Source organism: Vicugna pacos, chromosome 14 (assembly GCF_048564905.1).
Source record: "Vicugna pacos chromosome 14, VicPac4, whole genome shotgun sequence".
NCBI classification, from domain to species: Eukaryota; Metazoa; Chordata; class Mammalia; order Artiodactyla; family Camelidae; genus Vicugna; species Vicugna pacos.
Window position 1 is genome coordinate 32279929 of NC_133000.1, and position 27891 is coordinate 32307819.

General features: G+C 41.4%; 1 protein-coding gene and 1 long non-coding RNA gene across 2 annotated transcripts in view; one reads left to right on the forward strand and one right to left on the reverse strand.

The window, feature by feature from the left end:
• LOC140701209 (trafficking protein particle complex subunit 9-like) overlaps window positions 1-27891 on the reverse strand; it is a 722564-nt gene that overhangs the window by 322131 nt on the left and 372542 nt on the right. The window lies entirely within an intron of this gene.
• Window positions 13502-27635, forward strand: LOC140701234 (uncharacterized). Its single transcript, XR_012080197.1, has 3 exons — window positions 13502-13643; window positions 13820-13917; window positions 27379-27635. It is a non-coding gene; the product is annotated as an uncharacterized lncRNA (long non-coding RNA).

Consider the following 27891-nt stretch of genomic DNA (forward strand, 5'->3'; position numbering starts at 1 on the left):
CACAGACATAGTGTGGGCTGTCTCCCTCAGCAGAGAGAGCAGCCACGAGGTGTGGTTGTTAGTTTTTATGCACTCAGTATCTTCATATGCTAATAAGTGGGAGGAATATTCCAACCGCTTTGGGGAAGGTGTTGCGATTACCAGAAATTGGGCCACCACTCACCCTTTGACCTTTCATGGTCAGCCTTGAACCTGTCCTGGCACCTGTGGGAGTGCCAGTTAGCATCCTGCTGTATTTCAGTGAGTGTGTATTGAAGCTCAAGATCTACTGGGAGTTGACTTTTCCACCGTCACGGTGCTAATGGCTGTGCCATGCTATTAATGGCTGTGCCCGGCCCCCTTCCCTCCTGTCTCATGAAGGAGCTCTGGACTGATTGCACAATTGCAGAGCAGGGGATAGAGTGGAAAGAACTTCATAAGTGGAAGGTGGAAGGCAGTGTTTGTAGTAGAATTCTCAAGTCAATTATAAAGTAAGGGTCTTCTGTTTGCTGGGATTACCTGGTGTCACATTAGGGAGCTGTGAGCCTTGGGGACTTCAGTGAGTGGGTGGCTCACTGTATATACTGTGTTGCTTCTTAGGCGGCTCGAGAACAGTTGGCTTATATGTGACCCATTCACTCAAGCAGGGGTCTTTTTGGGGATTTTCTGCACTTGAGGCTAACATGGGTCACATGGGGGGGCAGGACCGGCCAGTCACAGCTTGGTCCACAGTCACCTAGTGCCCTCGTGGCTTTCATCCCATGGATGTGTCCCCTCCCCCTCAATGGGGACAAGGTCAAAAGTGGTGGGGCAGCTTCTCAGTGGCGAAGGCATTGCACTCCAGACCCAACACTCAACAGCATGGACCCCTGGTGTTGGCCACAGTCTTAGCTAGATGAGGCTGTTGAGTAGCTGAGCTCATGAGACGTGGGTGCCATGCTTCCACTCTCACCAAGAGCTCTACTTTTGAAGGTTCTGATCAGACAGCCACAAATACTCCCTAGCCCATAAACAAGGAACAGTCCCTTTCACCCGGGGAAGGGCACACAGAAGGAGAATGGATCATCCCGAGAGCAGGAGAGGCCAAATCAGTCCTGCCCTCAGGGGTCTGACAGACGAGCCAGCTCAGTTCCTCTTACTAGTTGTTTACTTGGAGGATGTGGGGTATTTTGGTGACCTGCAAGTGTCAGGAAATAGTACACGAGGGCTTTGTAGATTTTCTGGTCCGGTGTTAACTCACCCCATTGTAGCTGTTGTGCAAGGAAACAAAACTTGGTGGACAACAGGCCATGGCCTCTGCTCCCTGGTGGAGCCAGGAGATTACAATGTTAAGAACGACTGCAGGGGCATCATTTCTATGTTGAGAGGCCAGATGGCCTTACATATCTCTCATGCTGGATGCCTAAGTTGCAAAGGGAAACTGGAATTCATCCAGCTCTCCAGCCAAGGAGGAGGCCACAAGTGGCCTCCCCCACCAACTGTGAGCTCTTTGCCTCCACTGACAGCAGCATGTATAGCAAAAAGCTGGGCTGCCACCTGCGTTTCCGTGTAAACATCCGAGTAGCCACAACAATGGCCTCGTGAGCGATGGTGTGCCCAAGGAAGCGCTGTGTGGGACAGAGGGAGGAGTGCCGGGGTCAGACCCCGGGAGGGCAGGCAGGCAGTGAGGACATCTGTGCAGCGCAGGTGCCATGGAACTGAGCCAAAGGGAGGCTGGTTTTGGAGCAGGGAGCCTGGGCAGTGCCGTGTTGTTCGTAAGAAGATCCTGGGCTCTGGATCCAAGAAGTCATTGGCTTGATTCCTGACCTCAACCCTCATCTTGGGCAAATGTTTGAAGCTTTCTGTGCCTCTGTTTCTTGGTGTCCCAGTTGGGGACAATAGTAGCAATTACTTCTGAGAGTCAGGAGTGCCTTTATAGATGTCATTTCATTACGCTCACATCAGCCCACGAGCACAGTGCTAGGTCCCCCATTTTACACATGGCAGACAAGTAACTTTTAATCAGTAATCACGCAGCTAATAATGGTCATAATCAGCATTTGAATTTGATCCCTGTGTCCAGATAATTTCTATTCTCACTCAGTATTACTGGAAAACTAGTAAAGTCAGAACAAACACTGCTGAGAAGTGGGTGCTTGAAACATGTTTGTCATCTTTGCCATTGGGGAGTGTTGAGTTCACATTCCTCACAGCACTTCTGAGGCTCCCTGCATCTCCGCTGCCCCTGGTGGGGTCTACAGGGCTCTGGGCAGCTTCTCCTTGTTCTCTAACCCCAAGGCTCTCTGCTCTCTGCAGGTTGATTCTCAACCCTGACTGCTCGGTAGAGCTAGTGTCTAAAAACAAAAAAATGTGGGGAGGGTACGGCTCAGTGGTAGAGCACGTGCTTAGCATGCAAGAGGTCCTGGGTTCAATTCCCAGTACCTCCATTAAAATAAATAATGCTCAATACTCCCCACAAAAAGAAAAGAAGTATTTAAAAAATAATAAACAGTACAAAGGCCCCACTCCAGGCTGTGGTGCACTATTGTTTAAAGGCTCCCAAATGCATCCCATATGCAGGAGGGTGAGAGCTATCCCTATACACTTCTTGTGAGCTTGTCCACTCACACCCATTAGCCTCTTGAAACAGTAAAACTACTTGGCTCAGCCTAGAACTTTCTCCCGATTTCTAGAGTTTTATTTTACTACTGCACATCTCTCCTGGAGCCCACAGGAACTCAGCCAGAACTGAATCAGTTGTCTCTTCTCATGACTTGCCCCTCTTCCTGCCCTTCTTTTTTTTTTAACATTTTTTATTCATTTATAATCATTTTACAATGTTGTGTCAAATTCCAGTGTTCAGCACAATTTTTCAGTCATTCATGGACATATACACACTCATTGGCACAATTTTTCTCTGTGATTTATCATAACACTTTGTGTATATTTCCCTGTGCTATACAGTGTAATCTCGTTTATCTAGTCTACAATTTTGAAATCCCAGTCTATCCCTTCCCACCGTCTACCCCCCTGGTAAACACAAGTCTGTATTCTCTGTCCATGAGTCTATTTCTGTCCTGTATTTATGCTTTGCTTTTGTTTGTTTGTTTGTTTTTGTTTTTTAGATTCCACATAATAGCGATCTCATATGGTATTTTTCTTTCTCTTTCTGGCTTACTTCACTTAGAATGACATTCTCCAGGAGCAACCATGTTGCTGCAAATGACATTATGTTGTCGGTTTTTATGGCTGAGTAGTATTCCATTGTATAAATATACCACATCTTCTTTATCCAGTCACCTGTTGATAGACATTTAGGCTGTTTCCATGTTTTGGCTATTGTAAATAGTGCTGCTATGAACATTGGGGTGCAGGTGTCATCCTGAAGTAGATTTCCTTCTGGATTCAAGCCCAGGAGTGGAATTCCTGGGTCATATGGTAAGTCTATTCCTAGTCTTTTGAGGAATCTCCACACTGTTTTCCATAGTGGCTGCACCAAACTGCATTCCCACCAGCAGTGTAGGAGGGTTCCCCTTTCTCCACAGCCTCTCCAGCATTTGTCATTTGTGGATTTTTGAATGACGGCCATTCTGACTGGTGTGAGGTGATACCTCACTGTAGTTTTGATTTGCATTTCTCTGATGATTAGTGATATTGAACATTTTTTATGTGCTTTTTGATCATTTGAATGTCTTCCTTGGAGAATTGCTTGTTTAGGTATTCTGCCCATTTTTGGATTGGGTTGTTTATTTTTCTCTTATTGAGTTGTATGAGCTGCTTATATATTTTGGAGATCAAGCCTTTGTCGGTTTCACTTGCAAAAATTTTCTCCCATTCCGTAGGTTTTCTTCTTGTTTTATTTCTGGTTTCCTTTGCTCTGAAGAAGCTTGTAAGTTTCATTAGGTCCCATTTGTTTATTCTTGCTTTTATTTCTTCTAGGAGAAAATTTTTGAAATGTATGTCAGATAATGTTTTGCCTATGTTTTCCTCTAGGAGGTTCTTGCCCTTCTTATTTCAGGGAATGGCACTATAATTTAGACACTGCCAAAGCCAGAAAGCTGGCCGGCATCTTTGACCTCTTCCTGCCCTTCCATCACACCTGTGGCCAATCCGTCCACCTGCTGAAATGTTTTCTTCTCTCTCCTCCTGGCAGGGCCTCAGCAGGACTTCACATGAACCTGCCAATTGTCCTCCCTGACACTATCTTGTCTCTTTCTAGATCACTTTGCATGTCTCCTCTACCTTGGAGGCACACAGAGTCCTTTGTGATGTACACCTGTGATCTCCCCACCTGGTTGTCTCATCTGCCTCCCACACCCTGTGCTCGCTTGTAGACTATTTGCAGTTCCTGGAAGGGACCTGGCTCTCTTTGGCCTCCCACCATTGCATGCGCAGCTCCCCAGGGAGAAATGGCCTTAACATTATAAGTTCACCTGATCAATTCTAGGGCATCTCAGAGCTCACCACAGTGGTTCTCTCCTCTGGGAGAGCCTTGGCTACAGTTTCGGCTCCCTGCCCCGAGCACCCTCTGCTGACTGTTATCCAAGCCCTCTTAACATGCCTCCTCAGCCATTATTTCACGATGAGTCCTGTGCACCTAGGAGCTCCCAGAAGCAGGGACTGTGTCTTTTTCCTCTTTATTCTCAGAGCATTGTAGAGACTCAGGTATAACGGTGGAGGGCACAGTGGTTATTCTGCAATTTCTCTAGAGTTGGGGCCTAGGGGTAACAGTCTGGTGGGAAGAAGGGCTTAGGGGATTTACCCTGAAGCCACATTTTCAATTAACATTTCATGTTGTTTTTGTCTACTATTTAAAGTTACGAGTCTTAAAACACAATGACGATTTCTAAAAATTACATTACCGATGATTGAGAAAAATGGCAGTTTTCCATATTTAAGAATATTATTTTAAGTTTGTGTGACTGGGGTGGTGGAAAATAGAAATGCAGGGGCTACTAAAGCATTCTCATCCCCTTCCCCACCCTCAGGTCCTTTGGACAGAAGAGACAGAGGGATGTGAGGAGAAGGCTTGGAGGGTGAACCGTGCAGTGCTTTTAAATTGTGACAGTTACTTGTGCTTTTTTTACTTTTTTTTTAATGGAGGTAATGGGGCTTGAACCCAGGACCTTGTACATGCTTAGCACGTGCTCTATCACTGAGCTATACCCACCCTTCCCCCCGATATTTGTGTTTTTAGTGGGCATAATGTGCTGGTAGCAGGTACGTTAGCATCAGACACAGTCACCTGCCTCTGACCATCACGTTAATACCTTTCCCTTGAGCTAGAGAACTAGTCTGTTTCCAAAAGTTCAATAAATTATCTACATTTTCTTTTTTCTTAAACAAAAGGTATTAACTCATTTTTTTCTTTAGTATCGCCTATAAATAAAATGTGATTTTATTAACCATTTACCAAAGTGTTAAGTGTAATAAATATTAAGTACAGATTTCTGAAGCATCAGGCATCACTGAAGATCCACATTCTTCTGTTCTGTCTCTCTGTTAGTCACCTTACTTTTGGAGTTCTGGAAGCGGTGCCAGGCAGAACTTGAGTACAAATGGGAGACGGTTGGGCAGGAAGAACAAGTCCGGCCAGAATAGGAGGCGAGGTGTCCCCACGTGGAGATAGATGAGATTACCCAGGAAAAGCGGGCGCTGTTTAGATGCACTTTATTCTGTTTACTTCTGGACTTGTCAGCCTTGGCTGCATGTTGGAATCACCAGGGGACCTTAAAAAATGTTGGTGCCTGGGTTCCATCACTGCAAACTCTGATTGTACTTAGTGGCCTGGGGTGCATTCTGGCATAGGGAAGTTTTTAAAGCTCCTCTGGTTATTCTAATGTGCAGCCAAGTTGAAGGAGCACTGCCTGGAATGGTGGACACAGAAGAGAAGTGAGGTCCTTCCTTCATAATAACAGTAAAAAGGGGGAAAAGAAAAAGACTGGTATAAGTGTATATGTAAAGAGGCATTGATTTGTATCCTTTCATGACACCAATAAAAAATGCAAAATATAAATTAGCTGCAATGACATAGATGTAGAAGGAAAGACAAATTGGTTTTTATAGTTGACTCCCATTTTTTTAAATGCGCCTTCATTATTGTGGCCTCCTTTTCATCATAGACTAGGTGCCCCTTTGTCTTGAACTAAGTCCCGGTCACTGCTCCCCCTTCCTACTGGGATGTGCACAAAGCAGCATGGCTCTCATCCTAAAGTCAGAGAAAGGGTAGAAGAAGCAGGGAAACATTTGTTGAGGTGCCATCAGTGTTTGAGCAGTGTTTGAGCTAGTCATTTTACATAACTGGAAATGTAAATTTATTGCTGCCACTCCTGCTGCAAAATTAAAAAAATAAAACTGTATATCTTTGTATCAACATTCCAGAGCTATGAAAAGATGATTTTTGAGTCATTTGTATTATTGCTTCTTTCCATCAGCTGAGATAATTTAGAGCTGATGGTGCTTGCAGTCAGCAGCAGCAGGACAGTAGGTTGTGAGAATGAATAACTCTTGGGAAAAAAAGGCTTTTACTAGGAGTATCTGAAAATGTCTCCAAATATAGATTTAATAAATTGAATCACAGATCTACAGAATGTTGGCACTGAAAAGATATGGAGGGAGCAGGTCAAACTCCTCTTTTTATAAATGGAAAAAAATGAGGTTCAGCTACCAATAGAAAGTGACATTTGTCTTTTACAATGTAATAAGCTTCTAATAATCCCCATTATGAATAGTTCCCATTGTTTACAACTGAAGATGGGGGTAAAAGCATATGTTGGTGAAAGACTGTACATTCAGAGATGAAAGCTGAATCTTAGACAAAATTAGATGTTCATAATGCTTTTGAGTCATGAAAAACAAAAACTTATCATATTGGCAGCATACAAAAAATACTGAAGAGAAGTTTTTTGGTCATTTAAACTGCCAAGTTTAAATTTAAATTTGCAAGCTAATAAGTTTAAATTTTCATTGGAACATGCTTGTTGAAAAATTGAAGATGAAGACTCATTTAACTTTATCATTCTTCCTTATTTAAAAAATTGCCTTATTATTTTTTTAGTTTTTTATTTGAAGTATTTTACTTTACTTGAGAAAGCATGCTCCATTGTTTAGAGAGGCCAGCATTGTGGTAGTGAGATCTTGTGAATGAAGTTGCCTAAATTCATATTTGAACACAGCAGCTTGCTTCCTGAGTGATCTTGGACAACTTAACTTCTCTGTGCCATAGTTTCCTATAAAATAAGAATAAGAGAGTTGCTTCTTCATGACAGTGGTAAGGAAGGGTCAAAGTAATGTATAGAATCTACTTGGAAGGCTTCCTGGCACAGAGGAAGGGCCATGTACTTAGTTACAGCTATTATTATACTATATCTGGTTTTATAATCCAGTTAAATCTTGATTCTTGCTGATTTCATCTATTAAAAAATTCTAAATATAAACTCTAAAATGGAAACTCTTAAACTTCATAGTTGTAGCTAATTAACACATAAAGCTCAACCAAGAAACACACAGTGGACACCAGTTAGCTGCAGACAACTGTGATTCTTTCTGTCCTGCACAGACCCTAAGCTGTCACTACCTTCACTTCTGAAATCAAAGGCAAGCTAAGGAATAGAGCTTTAAATCTTGGCCTCGTCAGGTGCTCAGACCATGGCAGGGAAACAGTTTACTGTTCACATGTGCATTTTCAAAAAATAGTATTAAAACGAACACTGTACATATTTTGTTGTGTGTTTGACATCGTTAACAGAAAAGAAAAGAAAAAAAAAACAGGAAAAAACCCATGCATTTACAAACAAGGAGGCTATGTCTGAAATTTTTTTTTTATATTATGTTTAGGATTTACTGACCAGTTAGGAGAAATATCATTTCATTGGTGTAATCCCTTGATTGACTAAACTTGTTTTTTTAATTAGGAAGAAGAGCGTGTTCCCTTTACCACCTGGGGAAAGTGTATACATATAACCCTTTGTGCAAGTGCTCTTTTTCTGGGTAAGAACCTGCCACAGACTTTTAAAATCTAATGTGAAATGCTGAGAAAACTGAAAGTCAAGCTGGGAACTATGTAGTCTCATAGAGGAAACTTTTTCCAGAGAACATCTGAGCCAATGCAGGGCGCCGCTCTGGAGGTTCCACAGTCTCTTCTGCTCACAGTGCTTCCCCCAATTCTTTTCACCTCATTTGTTCAAATCAGATCAGTGGTTTAGGATTCTCCAGGGTCTGATTAAGAGACCAGATGGAGGCATTAAATTTCTAAAATTTTCCAAGTGTAACAACCTAGGTAAAATGTCTAAGAATAGCCTAACAAAAGGATAGTAGGAACTATCAAAAAATAAAAGTAAAAACTACTGAAAGATATAAAAGGTGCTTTAATCACATGATTCTAGATTAAAAGATCATATCTCCAAAATATCAGAAGTTATAAAATTGATTTGGGTTTATTGTGAATAAAATCATATTAGTAATATAAAAATTAATAAGATAATGAGAGTTTTACTAGTTCAAGAATAGCCAGATTATAAAATAAGGCAGGAAGTCCAGATATGGGCTCTGATATCAATAATAATTGAATATAAGAGATGGAAGGCATTACAAATCAGGGAGATAAATAAAGTTTATTCAGTGAATGGAACACTTGTTAGCTACTTGGGGGAAAAGAAAAGATTGAAATCATACAGTGAACCATATATTGTGATAAATTCCAGAAACATTTAAAAAGTAACACAATTAGAAAAAAACTACAAATAAATATGGATGAGTATACAACCTCTAGATGGACAGTAAGTATCAGAGGAAATTATACAAAGATTTCCATGCATCAGAGCATCCTAATTTTAAACAAAACACCAGAGAATGTTATTTGCTTACAAATCCGACAAGGGGCTAATTCCTTCAATACATAGAGAGTTCAGATCACTTCAAAGGTAACATCAAAATATCTCAGAAGCGTAGAAGGCAGAGAAGATGAACACACATTCACAAAAGAAAAAATAGATGTCACACTTCAATGGTAATTCACTCAGTGCACATCAAAATGAAATAGTTTTCCACCTCTCAAGTGACACAGCTCTGTTTATGAGGATGAATTGCCAGTGATCACCAATCCCATGCCTAGGTTCCTGGATAATTTTTGTGAAGTATGGTTGATTTACAATGCTGTGTTAATTTCTGGTGTACTCCTCAAGCCTTCTTAGAAAGCAGTCTGGCAGTTGATATCAAGAGTCAAAAATATTCATATGTTTTAATCCACTAATTCAGCTTTGAAAAACTTTTAATCAGGAATTATTTCAAAATGGCAGGGAAAAGTCAGTATGGATGCAAGTCACAGACATACTTTTATATGTGTATATATATATATAAAATCTCAGCCAAAATATTCTTCCAACTCTTCACAAAGTAGAATAGTATGCAGTCATGAAAAAGTGTGTCCATGAAAATATTTTATGACATGTCAAAGTGTTATGCTTATGATAGATTGGAGAATTAAATTAATATAAAAAATGATTTGTAATATACAAACAATGCACCATTCTGAAGGAATTATGTCTATAGGTTGAAGCATTATTCTTATTTTATTTTTTATTCATTTTCAGAGTTGGAGTCTTTTGATTGTAGGTGACAAAATCAATCTCCAATGTGTTTAAACAACAACCAAAAAATGGGGATCCATGGGATTCATTGGTTCCTGTAAATGAAAACCTCAGGTCTGAGGTCTGGCTTCAGTCAAGGAGAGATACTCTAGCCCAGATGATGTCAAGGGCTGCTTTTGTCCTGTCTTCATTCTGTGTCCAAAGATGTCTCAGCATGATGCTTCTAGGCACGCAGCATCCCAGATCATCCATCCAAACCAAGACAGGTCTCTTTTGGCAGCTTCCTCTCTTGATAGAGGAAGCTTATGATTCACATGGGCACCAGCATGTATCTCCTCACATAATAGTGGCTCTTCCTGGGTTATTTGCCAATTCTCCAATCATGTGCGAGGCCAATACAATGAGGGGTATTATTTGTCTTAAACCAGCTGAGATCTACTTCTGGTGCTTCAGAAAGAGTGGGTCAATTGAGGTTAAATCACAGGACTAAAAACAAAAGGGAGGTTATTTATCCTAAAGCAAGTTCTGGGTCCTCTTCTAAGACTGGGGACAGATCCAGGACAGCAGTTCTGTCCACTACTGAGTACTTTCAAATTTTCTTTAATGAGCAAATGTTAAATTTATGATCAGAAAAGATGATAAATAAGAAACTTGAGGAAGGAGAACGGAAAGCTTTCCTGTTTCTTAAGAAATAGTGAACCCATTAAGTGCTTGGAAGAAAAATGGAAATGTGTCAAGTTTGTAAAAGTTCTGAAATGAATTAGAATTGATTTTACAGACCATGTAGGAGACAGTGCTATACAGTTAGTGTGTCTTTGGGCTCTTTGAGTATTTCAGTACTTTCACTTAATAGTTGCTTCATTTGGGGCAAATTGCAACATCTCCACGTGGCTCTATTTCCACATCTGTAAAAGAGATATAATATTACCTTCCCCACAGGGTGATTGTGAGGATTTTGAAAAATAGATGTGTGCTGAAGCAATAGTAAGTATTTAAGCATTCTTAACTATTATGTTTACTTAATACATAATTAAAAAATTACTATGCAGACTTTTAAAAAATGCATACTATTTAAATGGCCTATATGAGCTGTACAAGAGAGGAAGGCTTAATATACCTTCTATAATACATTTTTCTCAGCCTTAACTAATTTTCACATTTAATCACACACACACCAAAAAGTTATTCCTTTCACAAGCATGAAGACTTAACTGTGAAGAAAAGGATGATGAAAGAGAGTAGAGGAGAAAATAAAATGCTTTCTCTACAAACTGATGGCTTAAAAACTAAGAAAAAACACCTTTTTAAGACTTTGGTCACCATATTCATAGCTTATACTTAGGTAGAGTTTTTCACATGCCTGCGGTTAATGTTCCAATTGTTTTCACAATTAGTAAATAATTGACTCATCACAATAGTCCTATAAATTGCTATTATTATCCCCCCATTATATGGGTGAGGAGATTGGAGCCCCTAGAGGTTAAGAAATTTGCACAAGGCCCCACAGCTAGCATCAGAGCTGGGATCCAGATGCAGGAGTGTGGCTCCAGGAGGGGCTTGTAAACACTCCCTCTGCTCTCCCATGCAGGTGCAAGCCAGCCACCTGCTATTACTGTAAATAACATGATGTGGTTCACTTAGTCCTGAAATTCACATTCTTTGTAGCTTTCTCTCTGGGGCACCCATCAGGAGCAGCCAGGGACACTGAGTACATGCTTCTGGACTATGACCAAGAAGGTAGATGGAAGGAAAACTGTTTAAAAATGGGATCTTTAATGTTCATTCTTCAGTGGCCAGGAAAAAAACCTGCCTAGTGAGGAACTGAAACCCTATTAGCCACGTGCAAATTATGCTTCAGACACCCCCGCTGCCCTTGGGTCCACACAGTCAAAACTACAGTGGATTAGGGACATGAATCTTGTGCAAATGCAGGGAGTAGGAATACCTGCCATTTTAAGATCTCAAGGAGTATGAAAAGCATGTGAAGCTTTCATCAGCAGAGACCTGCTGTCACTTCCACTGTTTCCCTCAGGGCATGTCCACAGCTTCACTGGTCCTATTCAGAATGAAGACGACAGCTAGCACCTGCTGACCCCTGAATCAGTGATAGGTTCTCCCTTGAAAGGAAGCATATCCCCTTCATGGGTTACAACTAGTTCATAACCTAAGTAATTCTACAGATGTAGAAGGGATACTTTCATTGGTTCTGCTATCACAGACTTCCCTCCAAAAGATCATGCCACCAGTTACCCCATTTTCACCCATTAAAATATAGTTAACAGGCTTCCTTCTTTAGTGCAGTTTTAGGTTTACAGAAAAATTCACAGAAAGTGGAGTTCCCATATATTCCCTATGCCCTGCACACAGCTGCTCCTGCTGCCAGCGTGTTACATTAGTGGATGCACTCATTCTTTTTGACATCTTTCATTCCTCCTCCCCTAAAATTTAACATGACTGATATTCACGTCTCTTATGGCATTTACGTGTGATTTATATCACTTCTCACGTTTATGTGAAGTTTACAACACATGCATGTTTTCTGTTTAAGCTGGGTTGGGGGCAAGTTTTCTGTGTAAAAATACGATCATTAGTGAGTCTCATGCTGCTGGGTTTTTGGGTTGTCAGGTCCTGTTAACCATTGTTTCAGTTATTGGGATCATTGTCTACGGACTTTCAGTGTTCATTGTATTTCCTGCAAAACTTCCCAAGAACCTGAATGGAACAGACACAATCCAAAAGTACCTGACTGTGCAGGTGGGCCACGCCAATCACTGCTTCCCTTATCAGTTTTATCATCATGGTGACCCTGAACGCCATATATGAGAAAGTGGCAATCATGATGACTGACTCTGGTAAGCTCCTCCTGCAGCTGAGATAATTTCTACACCAGTTTTAGAACCAGGTCAAAACAGAGACTATCTTTTAGGCACTTCAATTGCAGTACATTACAGTCTTTAGTTAACTTCAACTGCAAACCTATTTTCTCTAGCCTATATGAGAAGTGAATTAGCTCCATTTTTGCATTAGTAAAAGGGACAAAGGAAGCTTTAGAATGTCCAAGCTCTGTGTAAATATGTCAGTGCTTAATAATAATTTCAATTACATTAGATAATGTACCCTGTTGTTGAAAGTAAATAGTCTCTGTATTGCAAATAAGTGGAAGAGGGTCGTGGTTCCAGTGGCAGATTTGCTTGCGCGTTACGGAGAGGACAAGTAATCACACTGTTATGTGTCTTCCCCCCATGCTGTTCCTGTTAGTGTAGCTCCATTCTCATCAGCTGCGGCTTCTATAATAAATGTTTCTTCTCTCTGGCTTGTATCCCACCCAGCGGCTTAGCGGCCTAAGTTAAGTGCTTCCCACACATTGCATGTGGCTGGGTGGTCCTCCCAGTGGTCTGCTCAGTGGTCATCTTCTGAAAATACTAAGACCAATTCAAATTCTGAACTAGGAGGATGACCCGTTTTATGTTCCCCAAATGCTTCTAGCAAGTTGCCCCGTGTTTTGTTTGTCTTCTTCAATAGTCCTACCTTACTGCCTTTCAGGGAGACAAGAGAATATTATCTAGCAGGATGTTTAGAAGTAGCTTTCTTTCAAATTACACCTGACAGAGGACAGTTCTTGCCCATTGGATACTGTTGTGCTTATAAATTTTAAGGAACAGGTGACTTTTTTTTTTGCCTTGTGGGATATCACTTTCTTAGTGGGAGAAACTCTTACAACAGTGTGTACAGTTGGAATTAACATAGTGGATATGTTAAGAAATTCAAAACAGCTGGTATGAAAACAGTGTGAATTGTGTGTGTGTGTGTGTATATACATATACATATATATATATTAAATGTGTTAACTCATGTGTCCGTGGCTTTGATTAGGGTCTCAAAGCCGTTCACAGTTTTACAGACTTACCTTTTCTTTATTCTAGCTGGAGAGCTCCCAAGGACCAGACTGACTATGAGAACAACCCAGCCATGAAGGTTTTCTTGTTCCATTTTGTCAACTACTACTCCTCGTGTTTCTACATCACATTCTTTAAGGGCAGATTTGTGACTTATCCATGAGATCTGGTGTATTGGCTGTAAAAATACAGAAATGAAGAGGTGTGAATACAGCTTTGTGTTCTGACAGTCTAACCTGTTTCAGGTTTTCTCTTAGTTGCCCAATGGAGAGTGTCTTTACTCTCTGCTCCTTAGATTTTTTTAGGCATAAAATAATGACTTTATTTCATGTTAGAGCTATCTAAAATTTAAATGAGATTTTCTTTCTAATATTCCAGTGTGACCCAAGTGGTTGTCTCCTTGAACTGATGACACAGCTGACAATAATCATGGGAGGACAACCCATCTGTAATAACATACAAGAGGTGTTAATTCCGTGAGTACTCAGTCATGTGATCTTGGGTGGGTGAGAATGGCCCACCCACCCACATCATTTTCCTGCGTGCCCATCTCTAGAACAGTGGAGACTCTCTGCTTATTAAAGCTCTCCAGATAAGATGATCCAGCCAACAGTATAAACGTACCTGATGTTTAATAATTATGTTTAAATACCTTCCTTTTTATGTTTAACATAAATCCTCAAGTGCTATAGTCTCTGCTTATTAGCCCACCACTGGGGACTGACTGATCAGAGCCCATTGAGAGATGGCCCTTTTTGGGGCCATGAACTTAGTTTTCCCACAATTTCCTGCAAATTTCTCCTCCTTTTATATATGCATTTAAAAATCCATAACAGGAATTTGTTGAGTGCCTAGTATGTGCTAGTCACTGTATTAAATGTTGTACCTATATGTGTGTGTGTGTGTGTGTGTGTACAAGTTAATCACCCAAACAATCCTTATTCTTATCTTCCTTTTGCAAATGAAGATCCTGTGGCTTAAAGAGGGTAACTGATATGCCCAAGCTCTCATTGCCAATAAGAGACCACTGTGGGACTCAGATGTAAGACACTATCTCTCTGAATCCATGTTCTTCTAAGAAGAGACTCTCTTAGGGTCCTAAGGCACAGGGTTACATAAAGTTTTAAGAGACACTTGTCTAAAATAATAACAACAGAGGTTTTGACTTACTGTTCTCTTCCTAAAAATGAGAAAAGCAGATGTTAGCAAAGGTCACACTGTCCTTTTGATTTTCACATAAGCCCAATCCCACATCAAAGTGGACAGTCCAGTGTTATCTGCAATTTCTGAACATTTCAAGGAGCTTACTCTATTCACTTTCTGTTGCTGTTGTAACAAGTATCCCCAAACGTCATGGTAGTAGGAAGAGAAAAGAAAAAGTCTCTACTAAACAACACAAATTTAAACTTGTAGTTTTCTTGAACGCAGAAGCCTGCTGAAGTCAAAGTGTTGGCACGGCTCTTTCTGAAGGCCTCAGGGGAACCTGTATCTGACTTTTCTGGATTCCAGAGACCACCTGCGTCTCTTGGCCTGTGACCACTTTTCTCATTCTCAAGGTCAGCATGGTTGTGTGCCTCTGACTCTGAACCTGTGTTCAGATCTCCTCTCCTCTCTCCCCTCTTCTGCCTCTTTCTTCCTCCTTTAACGACCCTGGTGATTACACTGGGCCCAAATCTATAATCCAGCTGGTCTCTCTTAGAGTCAACTGGTTAGCAACCTTAACCACATCTGCAACCATAGGCCCCCTTTGCCAGGGAATCTGACCTCTTCCTATGTTCTGGGGATAAGGACATAGACATATTGGGGGGGAACATTTTTCTACCTACCACACTAACCATTTTAAGATAATTTCTGGCTTTGAGTTTCTGTTTTCATGAAACTGTTGAACTCTCTTCTGTCTTGCCTTCCACACAAGCATTCTGCTCCTGGTCAACCTAACTGCAGAGCTCGCCCCTCTCTGTGGTGTCCCCCAAAACCACTTACACAAGCAGGTCTTACTGTTGTTTGGAGAATGGGGGAGAAACTCAAACAACTTGAATTTTGAAATAAAAAACCTCCATCATTTTAAAATCTTCCATGCCACTATAAAAATATTTATTTTTTTAAATTTGCTTTTTAATTTTTAAACTATTTTAAAATTTGTAACTTTTTTAAACTTTATTTTTTTCTTATCATCCTTCATTGTAGGCTCCAGAAACCTGCTCTTCTGCCCACCGCATCCAAGTTCCCTTTCATTGTTTCTCCTCCCTTCACTAACCTTCCTTCTCTCGCGCTTATTACCAAGTTTCTGTCCATTCTCTTTATAGGGCAGTTAAATTATTTTTTCTTTCTTTCTTTCTTTCTTTCTTTCTTTCTTTCTTTCTTTCTTTCTTTCTTTCTTTCTTTCTTTCTTTCTTTCTTTCTTTCTTTCTTTCTGTTTTTGCAGAGTGAACACTTTTGCGTGTCAGTGTGTCATTCCACATTTCTTCATAATGGCTTCATCTTTCAGCTTCAGTATGGATTACTGGGGTCTGTCTCAAAACAAAGACATTTCCCTTGTCCCCCAGCTCACCACGCCCCTCAAAAAAAGATTCTGATCTTCGCTGTGAAATGAATCTTCTTTTTCCCTACTGTGCAGTAGACAATCCGTACCCTGAGCTCACAGTCAGATATTTCCAGAGAAGTAAAAGTAGGTCATGTGCAAATAATACTACTTTTCTCTGTGAAAAGAAATACAGCAGATAGAGGAAATACTTAACTCAGATTACTCAAAAGCATTTCCTGAAGGAAATAAGTAAATTATTTAACAATAAATTTTGTTGAATCTGGTTATCTGTGAGCTATTTTTACCAATCAAGGAGGATATATTTCCTAAACTGGTACTGAGCAATTCATGTGAAATGAAACTTGCTCACATGAACTAGTTTAAAGTAAAGGATGGATTATAGTATCTGTGGTCTGTTTATACCTTCGCTTAAGTAAGCACATTGTTCTAGGTTCCAGTGAGCTGAACTTTGCCTCCATGTATTTCTACTATGGGCTAAAATATTTAGGGAATTTATTTTGAATTTTGTTTCCCTTTTTTGAAAACCAGGAATTCTGAATTGTAGCCAAGTTCAAGGGTGGCTTTTTTTTCCCTCACTGCCTCTTCTCTTTGTATAAGTGCAGTTTCCTTCTTAATTTTTCATATAAAATCCTAACATACCAAAGATCTATCAATTACTCTTGCTGCACCAAAACTATACCCATCCTCAAAAATACATAGGAAGGGAAAAGAAAACTTATCAAAATTAGCTACTATTTTCATGCTATTTAAATATGTCTAAAGGAACATAATGAAATGAATTTCACCATATCTCACCTGCCTCCACCCCCCAATCCCATGTGGGGTTCTTGAGTAGGATTCTGGGAGCAAATGAAGGAAAGTGATGCCGTGATCCAGGCTCCCTCTGGGGTCTCCCCAGCACTTGGATTGGCACTGGTATAAAATAGGTCTCAGTCCGAGCCAGCTGAGTGAGTGAGTGACTCACAGGCATCGAATGCGTAAAATCAGTGAATTAACAGCATTCTTTGTAGGACTCAGAGAATAAGCTGAGTGCCCTGTGGCCTTCCCACCCTCACAAACTATTTTGATGTTGGGGTCATTTCTGGGAATGTTATTCTGTACTGGACAAAAGGCTAGTACAATTCCAGGGTTAAGCAACTTTCCTAGGGAAATTTTATGATAAAATATTAAGAAAAATAGTTAAATGCCCCAAATGACATAGCATTGTCCTTTGGTGTTTAGATAATGTATGGCTGTAATTTTCTTACTTTATATGTTTTCTACATTTTCCACTGTGTGTATGCACTACTATATAATAAGAAAAACAAATGTTTAAAAGAGAAAATCTCTCTTCTCCAGATATGATTTGGTTAGAGGATGAGTCACATACATATAATAAGAGAATCTTAATTACATGTGTCCATAATTCACTCTTTAAATTCAGGAACAGGAAACTCAGGAATGAAAGAGATTAAGAGAATCAAAGATACTTGTATTCAAGATTAGCAAGTAGGAGTGTCCTCAACAGAAAAGGTGATAATCAATAATGCAGGGATTAAATGTGATAATGAAGGTACAAAGACAACATGAAGTAGAAAATGCCACGTGGCAAGCACAGAGTAAAGGGCAATTTACTATGATTATGCCAATATGTGTGGTCAATTCCCAAGCAAATGATTGTGTAACCCCTGCTAGAGGGAGAAAGCTTCCAGCCTTGGCTGGAGAGGGGGGAGGATCCAGTGTCTGTATTTTTTAAAATGTCTACAGTTGCTTCTCATTTGCAAATTGATATCCCTGCACGAGAACCTTAAACCAACAGAAAGCCCAAAAGACCGTGGACAATGATGGGTAAACGACAGCCCAAGCTTTTCTGCCACAGATGAGTGGTTCCACTCAGGAACACTGAGCAAGAGACTCAGAGTCTTAACTAAGGACAAGCAAGTTGGGACTTCTAATATTACCTAATGCCACCGACGTGGGAGGGCAGTTCAGCACAAGAAGGAAGCGACAGGTGAGTTAACATGGAAGTTTCATCATGGATCCAAACCGTGATGGATTTGGGTCACGGAGGGTAAAAGCCCTTCTTCCCTGGGGCATGGACTGGATTCCACAAGTGGCTGAGACAGGAAGTATGAGGCAGAGAAAAATTCCCCCAGGAGAATCCCGAGTCTGGGTGCCAGGGAGGGTGATGGACGAGCGCGGTCCCAGCGCCATCCGCACCGCAGGGCTCCGAGGGGCTGTGGAGTTGCGCGCCCCTGGCCGGACCACAGACCTGCCTGCAGCGCTCCGGGCTGCGGCCTGGGGAGCGGCTTCAGCAGCAGGCTGGCCCCGTCATTCTCGTAGGTGCTGCAGTGACCCCCACCCCTGTGGCCACGGTGATCCCAAGCCAAGGGTCTAAGTGACTTCAACCCTATTTACAGGTGACCACAGCCGGATAGCCAGTGCTGCTCAAAAGGAAGATCCCACATGGGGTCTTGCTGTGTCAGGGGGGTTGCTAATACCTGGCCTGCTTTGAATCGTTTCATCGTGACAGCAGTCTGGGCAGTGGAAGTTTCATCTCTCAATTTTATTTCAACTTTTTTTGTTGAAAGTATAGTTGGTTTACAATATTGTGCTAATTCTTGGTGTACAGCATAGTGGCTCATATATATATATATATATTCCTTGTCATATACTTTTCCACTAAAGGCTATTAAAAGTTATTGAGTGTAGTTCCCTGTGCTATACAGAAGGATCTTGTTGTTTGAAACAAAAATTACTAAACAAAGTAACAAAGTAAGCAGACTAAACCTAGCCATGTATATGACACAGCTGAGTTTATCTAAGGATTTAAATGTGGTTTTGATCTCCAGGATCTCTTTATCCAAGTATCATATGTAAAGTGCCTGTGGAACACTTCTCAGAAAAATGTTTTAAAATCATAATATATAGAGAATAAAGAAGAAAGATAATTATACTGAAAAGCAGATATCAAAATATAGAAATGGGCATTTGTGATACAGTAATATCTGAAATATTGGAAGAACGTGTTGAATAAGAGGATCCAGTGGTGAGTCTACTAACCGCAACATTCTGCCATAGCAGTGAGTGTAAATCATCTTCTGAGATCTGCAACAATTGCATTTTGAATGTAAATAAAGTTAAATAACAAATAAGCCATGAAGTGTGGATTCAGATTCAGGGGTATCTCGAGTCCATATCCCCAGCATTTCCCAGGGCTCCCTGCTCTTCCCCTAATGTCATTGAAAGAAGTGGGGAACGTTTGTGAAGCGAAGGGCATGTTCCATTGCAAAGAAATCTCGTAGCAAACCTGGGAGCATGGCCAGTGAAAGGTTAATGCTGAAATTAGAGGCCGTGGGAAACCAAGCAGAGGCAGCTCTTTACAAGTCACATCATATGCTCTGTGTGTGTCTACGTGTGTATGCATACAGACGTGTGGGCATGTATGATGTATACACCTGCCTTTCGTGTGAAGCCGCCTCACTGTCCAAATTTGAAATCCGTCCAAACATGCAGTGCAGTCAGCCGAAACTCAGCCAGATGCTAAGTTGTCTGTTGTTGCTCTGTCTCTTCTGCTGAACTCCACGAGTAAACCACGCGCCAGCTGTTGCTTTCAGGGACAACAGCTCTGTAGGCTACAGGTCCATGCCTTGTTTCACTGCCAACTCTGATTTCCTTTCAGGATAAATTGCCATTTGAAAAGGGGGAAGCATTCAGTTGGCCCACAAGCCTCTGAGTGAGGAAAAAACATAACTTTAGAGACAGCTCTGTGAGACAGCATCCAGAAGGGGACAGAGCATTGGGCTGGGAGTCGAGGCTGTGTTTCTTTCAAGCTCTGCACTGAATTTGAGGTGGCATGTCACTTCTTTGTCCCTTGATTTGTTCAGCTTATATTAGGGTCTTGGACCTGTTCTATCCAACATTAGAGTATCACATTTTTGCTCGGTGACCCTCCATGGCTCTGCAATTCCTTCAAAGGGAAAAATGCCCACATCCTCACGGCAGACTCTAAGGCTCCACCCCCAAAACCACCACTTATTTCCTATTCGCTGTGGCCCACACCAGTCTCCATGCTGTCTGTCCAGCGTGAGGGACCTCCAGGCCTGTGATCACTGTTTCCTCTGCCCCTCCTCTGCCCACCCCTTTGCTTCAGTCTTTGCCTTATTCAAAGGTCACTGCCCCATCCCCACTCCTCCCTAGCACACATTCTTCGCTCTCCTTTATTTTCCTCCACAGCACTTATCACCAGCTCACAGAACCTGTATTTCTTTCTTTTACTTATTTTCTCTGACGACTTTCAGACTGGAAAGGCCATGGTGGATAATAGGAGAGAAGTGGGGGTAAAAAAGACAAATGAGGGAAGGCATCTTCTAAAAGCTAAAATGCCCACCTGAAAAGGAGGTAGGAGATAAAGTAGTAGTAGTCGTTACACTTTTGGTAAACCCAAGGCACGTAGTCAGGACTAGTTTTCACAATATTTGAGGGTAGGGAGGCAGCAATAAAAAGAAATTTATCCTGAAAACAAGAAATTAAATTCTTGGGAAGATGATGTGTTCAGCTTGAGATATCAGTAATACCTTTATGACCTTGGTCTGATAATATCCTGCCTTATAATTTGATCTGTTTGACAGCTGGATCATGAATCTAATGATGCCACAGTTTTGGGAGCAGAACAGACCAACCCACGATGGGAACAGGAAAACCATCTGTATCCCATGGGCAAACTGGGGTTATTTTATGAATACCCTGAACTGAGTAAGTCATCAATGGAGATTTCTGTGCTGTCGGTTATACTAGAGTATGCTTTGGGTCTCAGAAGCATTGGTTACCGAGCCAAACAATGTCCTAGCATACCGAAACGGAGCCCGCTTTTCTCCATTAGATGCAATTATGCAGTCAGGCTTTCAAATAGGGTGCCTGTGTGTATCTTTGTCAATATTTATGTTGCACAAAGCTGAAGATTTACTGCCAAGGAATGAAATGGAATACTCATTCAGATACATCTCCTCCATTGATTTTCAGATCCTTCTGGTCATGTCGTCTAAGGATGAACTCAGAACCGTTACTAGATGTGACTCAGCTCAGGCTGTAGCCCGTGTGGCACAGCTGTTGGCTGATATCCTTCTAAATAGAGTCATGTGAGCCAGCCAGCCTGTGCAGAAAGCCCGCAAGCACATCCTGCCTCATTGCAGCAAGGTTCACAGGGCCACCCCTTCCACATCTCACACCTGCCTTTGATATTGTTCCTATTTCTTCTGGCTGATGGTTTCTGCCTGATTCCTTGAGTGACATCATGTCACATCACTGGCTTGAATTCAGGATGAATTTGCTGATCTGGAGTATCGGTAGAACACAGATCCCCTCCTTCTCCAATGACTTTGTCCATTTCTGTACATTTGCTTGGGCTCTGTTCCTCTTTGGTTGAACTTGGTTTTGAGCTCTCAGTTGCCTTTAAATTGTTGAATCTCAAAATAGATTTCCATAGGAAACGTTATCTTTTCTATTATGCATGGCGCACTTTTATCTACTAGAAGGCTGATGATGTGCACGTTTTGTATCTGAGCCCTTTCAGCTCACCACTGCCTTGAAGTAGTTTGTTTTTTTTTAAGCTTAGGAGACAGGAAAGGATTTTTGTCAGTACGCTTTGCATTTATGCATGCAGGTTCTTGTTGGCAAAGGCACCCCTTTGTGCTTCCTGTTTATAAGTCTACAGATGGAGTTTTCTTTTTCCTAAATTGCATTCTATATATAAAATAATTGCTTTTAACAATATACATTATACATAGAAACGCATCTGGTTCCCTCGGTGAATGAAAGGTCATCTTGTGGCATCTTCAGTCAGCTATGCTTTGTGGCCTGGTGTCTGATTTGAGTTTCATCTTTGCTTTTGTTGTGTTTAGTGACCAGGTTCCATTAAGGGTGCAGCTGCTGTCCCTGGTGTAGAAATTATGTTCGTTTATTCTTCTTATTTTCAAAAGGACTTTAAACCAATGACCTGTTATTCCAAAATGAGTCATAATTGTAAATATGTCTTATTGGGGCTATTATCAGTATGAATAATAACAACAACATTCTGGGGGCAGCATATCATTAGGTATTTTAATACACACAAAAAAAGCCTTGGAAAAAAGTTATTCTAATTAAGTCAAATAAATGTCATGAAAGGAAAAGCTGTACGCTTTTGGGAGAAATTGATAAGGCTTTTAGAAATTTATAGTCTCATTAAAATATCAATTAAATAATTCAGCCTAACTCTACCCTACATAACAGGATGGAGTAACAGCTATTCTAGAGAGATTGTTCAGATTTATTCGTTTTCCTATTATCTAAATAATCCCTGATGAATTAGAAAATTCAATCCATTTCTGAGAGTAGGCAGTCTGTTATTCTGTATTCAACGCTGGAGTGAAACTTATTTTGTGTTCTTTTCGTTCATGGGAGATAGAATTTCCAAGTGCTTTTTGAATTATTTTTGTTCCTCTAAAATAAATTGCCTTTGGTGGTGATCTCCTGACCTCAATTTCCTCCTCCCAGTTTTCCCCATGATCATTAATGACACCCCACCTGCCGTTTTAGTTATGCCTCTTAGCTGCTGAAGGGGAACAGCTACTGACAGATGACCCTGGAGCCCTCCACCCGTGCTTCGTTAGGCCTTGCACCCAGCCACCAACCCTAGTCTCCTTCGCCTGAATTATATTTCTCTGCTTTTGTGCCTGGAAGGACACTTGCCAAGCCTTGGCAGGGACCCCTCCACTATTTAGAGATTATCTGCTCTCCTGTCTAGGCATGAATTGCACTTGATTCTTGTCTTGATGGTGTGTGATCGTGTCCATGTCCATTGTACTCCCCGACTGGACTGATCCTGTTGGAGGCAGTAGTCAGGCTTTTCATCTTCCCGTCCATGTCTGGAGCACCACAGCCTGGACCCTGGTTCTCCTACTTGTTTAAGTGACTTGAGCTTGGAGTTTCAACACACTCAAATAAAACTGTTAGATGAGGTGGCGGTAACATTGCCCCCAATGCCCCCACAAAGTTCTATATGACATATGGTTTTTTCTGAGTGAAATTTCTCTTTTATTTGTTTTCATGAATTCCCCACTGTCCTTTGAGATTATTAGAGTAACCCTGAGTTGTTAACCACAATATCTCTCCCCCCACCAGCGAATGATCCTGCTGCCTGAGAACTCAGACATGGGACATAAGAGAAATTATCTATCAGTCTTAAAATCTGGAAGCCATAAGATACCGTTTTGTACTTAGAGCACCCACAGCACAAACACCAGTCTCTCAAGAATTTGACACTGCCTTCACAGAGGGCAGGTGCCATAAGTGAAATGCTGTGAGGGATGAAGTGGGAGCTCTTCATCTCTGGTACTGCCTTTTCCACCCTTGCTTTGTTAACTTGATTTTCCCTTCATATATTATGTTCTCCATTTAATTTACTGCATTTAATATCAGTTGTTCTTCAACATCTCCTTGCACCCGCCCCCTCCATTCCCTCTCTCTCCAGTGCTCTCCCACCCACGCCTATCCTGCGCTCTCCAGGACCAGGCCTGTCTCCCCCACGCCCTCACCACTGTTCTGTCTGCCCACCACCTGCACTCACATTTCCTTAACTCCGCAGAATGAACTTCCCAAAATGGCAGCTGAGTAACTGGGGGCGATTGTAGACCTCTCATCTCTTTACTGATTCATTCATTTATCCAACCAACAAACATTGAGCACTGCTATGCCAAACACTGTATCAACTGCTGGGGAGACCAAAACAGGTAAGACTTGGTGTCTGCACTCCCCAGGCTAGGCGAGGCATGGCGAGTAGTTGATGGATTGCTAAGCAGGTGAACACAAATTGGACTCCCTAGAGCTGGAAATATTTGAACTGAATCTTGAAAGGTGAAAGGAAGTTAGCTCTCTATTTTGTGGTAGAGGGAGTGGACACTTCATGCAGAGAGGTGGGGACATATATGTGTACACAGCATGAAGTGGCTTGGCCAGACTGAAGAACAACAAGTAGGGCTAGAACAAAGGATCCATAGGTGGGAATGTCAGGTGCACAAGGCCTCTGTCACGATGGGCCTTGTGTGCTTAGACTTCAATGTATCCTTAAGGAAGCAGGGATATATTGGATTATTTGTAAGTAAGAGAATTGCATAATGTTTATGTTGCAGAATATCTGGTTTTTCTGGCAGCAGAATGGAAGATACTATTTTAGGGGGAGAGGCCCATATTTTGGGGGAAAGGATATTTTGGGGACCAACGCAGGTAACCCAGACAACAAGTGGCACACGCCTGCTGAGAGGCCGTGGGCAGAAAGAGAGAGACATGGGCAGCAGAAGTGGTGACTGCTGCAGTGGGGATTGGAGGGCCGGGGCGGCGGGCCGCAGAGCTGCTGAGGTGACTTTCCAGTGACCCATCCGGAGAGCAGATCTGCAGGGGGAGTGTAAGGAGAGGAGCTGGTTTCGAGGAGATGGTTCTGTGTGTGACATTTTGAGTGCGAAGTGTCTATGGGACATATAAGGAGTGATGTCCGTTGTTAAGCTGGATTCACCAGTCAGGAGCTCAGAGGAGCTGTGGGTGAGGCCGTGGGGGCGATTCAGTCCTGCCAGGTGGAGGACTGAAGATGAGGCCCTGGGGAAAAGGGCCATGTACATGGCAAATGGGAGAAGAGAGGTCCACCAAGAGAAAGAAGAATAGCAGTGCAGTTGAGAGAAAATGATTTGAGGCAACACAGAGAAGGCTGTAACCTGGCTTAAGAGGAATTTGAACACTGACTAAAAGGAGCGAAGTGAGAAAGGGGGGTGTGTGGGGCATAAAAGCAAGGGCTAAAGCCCACCTTTAATTGTCTAAACTGAGGAAAAGGCGGAGTTGGACTACACTAATGTAGCCTTTAAAAAACAGATCTGTGTGTATCTGTGTGTGTGCATATGTGCACACACACTTTTCTGCCTGGGCTTTTAAAATTTATTTAAGTAAAACAAAAATGAAGGGGGGAAAATATTCCACTGAAAGGAAAATATTTGTCCACGGCAAAAGCTACCTGGTAATCAAATAAACAGGAGCTGAGAATGCCCACTGGTTTGAAACACGCAGCCACCGGCAGTGCAACTCCTGTATCAGTGCCGTGGTGGGGCTGTGGGGGATGCAGGGCTCTGAGCCCTGGAGGAGTCATCAGCGCAGGCACTTCTCCAAGAAACTGGACTTTAAAGGGAAGAAGAAAGTATAGAAAGTATCAGAGAGCAATACAGGTCCGTGAGAGAGGGTTGGGCGAGGGTCAGCTTTGTTTTACAGGGGGCGTTTCTGGCCTTGCTGAGTTGCTAGGCCTTTGCTCTTGTTGGTCTTTGTTCCAAAAGCTTTTTTGAAAGTTCTTCTCGCTTGAATATCTGAACAGATTAAATCATGTTGGGTTATTTCTAGTGTTTTATTTTTAATTAAAAATTTTCTGGAATTTATTTTAATGTCAAAATTGAGGACAGTGTACCAGGCCTTCTAATGATTTAGCTAATTACACCAGTACCTGAATCCACTGATTTTAAGTGTCAGTTTTATAATATTTCTAAAATCTCTTAAATATCCACGTCTATTCTTGAAATGTATTCTATTTCATTCATTCTCTCAGTGCACTATTTCTATACTGTTTCCATGACCATAGATTAATATCTCCTACAGTTGGTCCTATTTTATCCTTTTCCAGAATGTCCCTAATATTACAAATTCAAACATCCCTCCTCATTATTTTATTTGTATATTTGTGTATATTTCTGGAAGAAATTTAGGATCACCTTTCAGAATTTTTTCTTAAATCCATTCAGGATTATTAACTAAATTTGCATTCAGATACTAAATTTATTTTGGAGAAAAAATGTTCAAGTCCCCCAAATTTGAGTCTGCCAACTGAAGAGGATGGTGCATTCTACTGTTCATTCAATTATCATTTTTTTCTTTTTTTAAGTCATTTATCAGAATCATTTTAACATTTTTCATTAATTTATTTCTGAATAGTCTGTGCCTTTGTTGTCATTATAAATGATATCTTTTCTGGGTTTGAAGAGGGATGATTGCTAATGAAGTCTTAATTTCTGGTTTCTCTTGAATAAGAAAGGGATCTGACAGTGTGGGGCCCTCTTTCCAATATGGTGACTGTGAGCAGTGCATTTCATTAAGATGTCCACTTGCCAATTTGCCAGTGGCTGCACCCACTCCACATATTTCTGCTACTTACCTGCCCCCTGTAGGCAGATGTGCTCATGTAGGGTTAGGTGGGTTATGGAAACATATGCTGATATCACTGCTGCCACGCTGCTGACCCTGTGGCATCACTAACTCTGGTTCTTTCTCTGTGACCTCCCTGAATATGACAGCTCCTTTTAGGCTGTGGACATGAGGCTTCTTTCCAGCACTGTCGGTTTTTCTGCAACACACCCCTGCCTCTCAGGTCAGAAGCAAATGTCAGCTCCTCCTACCCATCCACCCAATCCACTGTCTTGCCATTCCTGGCCAGAGTGGTCCCTATCCCTTGACTGAGCAGTAACACTGAAGGGACTACAAACTTGCCTCTCATCCACTGTCTTAGTTACATACCTGTGCTAGTTTACTTAAAAGTCTGCCAGTTAGGGTCTAAAAGTCTTTAAGATCACTGGCCTTATCATTTCTAACTGCTCCCCCACCCCATGGAACAGCTTACCGCAGATCTCTGCTGCCCCATCTGTAGCAATGTCCTGTAAATTACAGACAGAGAGAAAAGAACTTCTAAGCCACCACCATAACTTTGACTTCCTGTGACCACACAGACCATAGAAATATCAAGATAAAAATTCCTGAAGAAGGATATTTTGCTTAGGAAGACACTTTAATTGCATACCTTTCTGTGACTTGTAATAACTTCATAGACTCTCTGAATGTGCTGCACTCACCTTCCCAGACTCAAGGGAGCTTGCTCACTTGCCTATTTTCAGTTCATTTCCTCCAACATTCTCTATGCAGAGCTTTCCCAAAAGTACATTCCTTATTCCTTTTTAAATTCTTATATACAACCACAGTATTCTTTTTCTTAATCCTCAATGACAAATCATCTTCCAAGATTGTATTATCAACACTGAGAGTGAATAATATGCTTCAAGATTCCCAAGTTTATTACCAGCAAATAACTATGATTGGTTGAAGATTTTTAAGTATGTTATTCCTACTAAGGTTATATACGTGAAAGAAACAGTTTGTAATGAGTCTTCTTCCGAGAGATTTTATATTTGCCTTTTGTTTGGATTCTTTCACTGTTGAATATTATTATTACCATGAATGTCTTTTCTCTTTGGGATTTAGTTCACCATTTGCCCCTCTCTCTTTACAGGAGTAGAGGAATTGTTGTTGTCCTTCCATCCATCCACCACTCCATGTTGTGTGTCCATTCCTTCAACAGGTATTCAGTTTGGGTTCACCACCTTATCTGTGGCCTCTTTCCAGTGGCCCCTCCGTTGGCTCTGGAGAACAATATATTGCAAATCAGAGTGGGTATGTGGAAACTTGACTACCCAGTATAGACGCATGGTGCCAGAAAAAGCCCAGGACATCGCAGCGTGGCAGCCCACCATGCAAGGAACAGCAATTCTGGCTGTGGTGGACCAATGTGAGTAAAAAGGCCTCATGGGCTGAAGACTTTGAAAAGTCCAAACATGCATTGGCATTGCTTCCTAAGGAATCCAGTGTTGGGTATTGTTTAATATGAGAGGGAGATGCTAACACTATCATCGCTATAAACAACATATTTGTTGTAACTGTAATTGTTATTATTTTAATATATTTTCTTTATAATTTTTATTTGTGACTTACAAGAGCTCTTACAGAGGCAGTTGTTAAGAAGCGTGGCCATTATACTGTTGCTGAAATGTTAATTCAGTAGAAGCATGGTAATAGTATTAATAAGTACTCACTC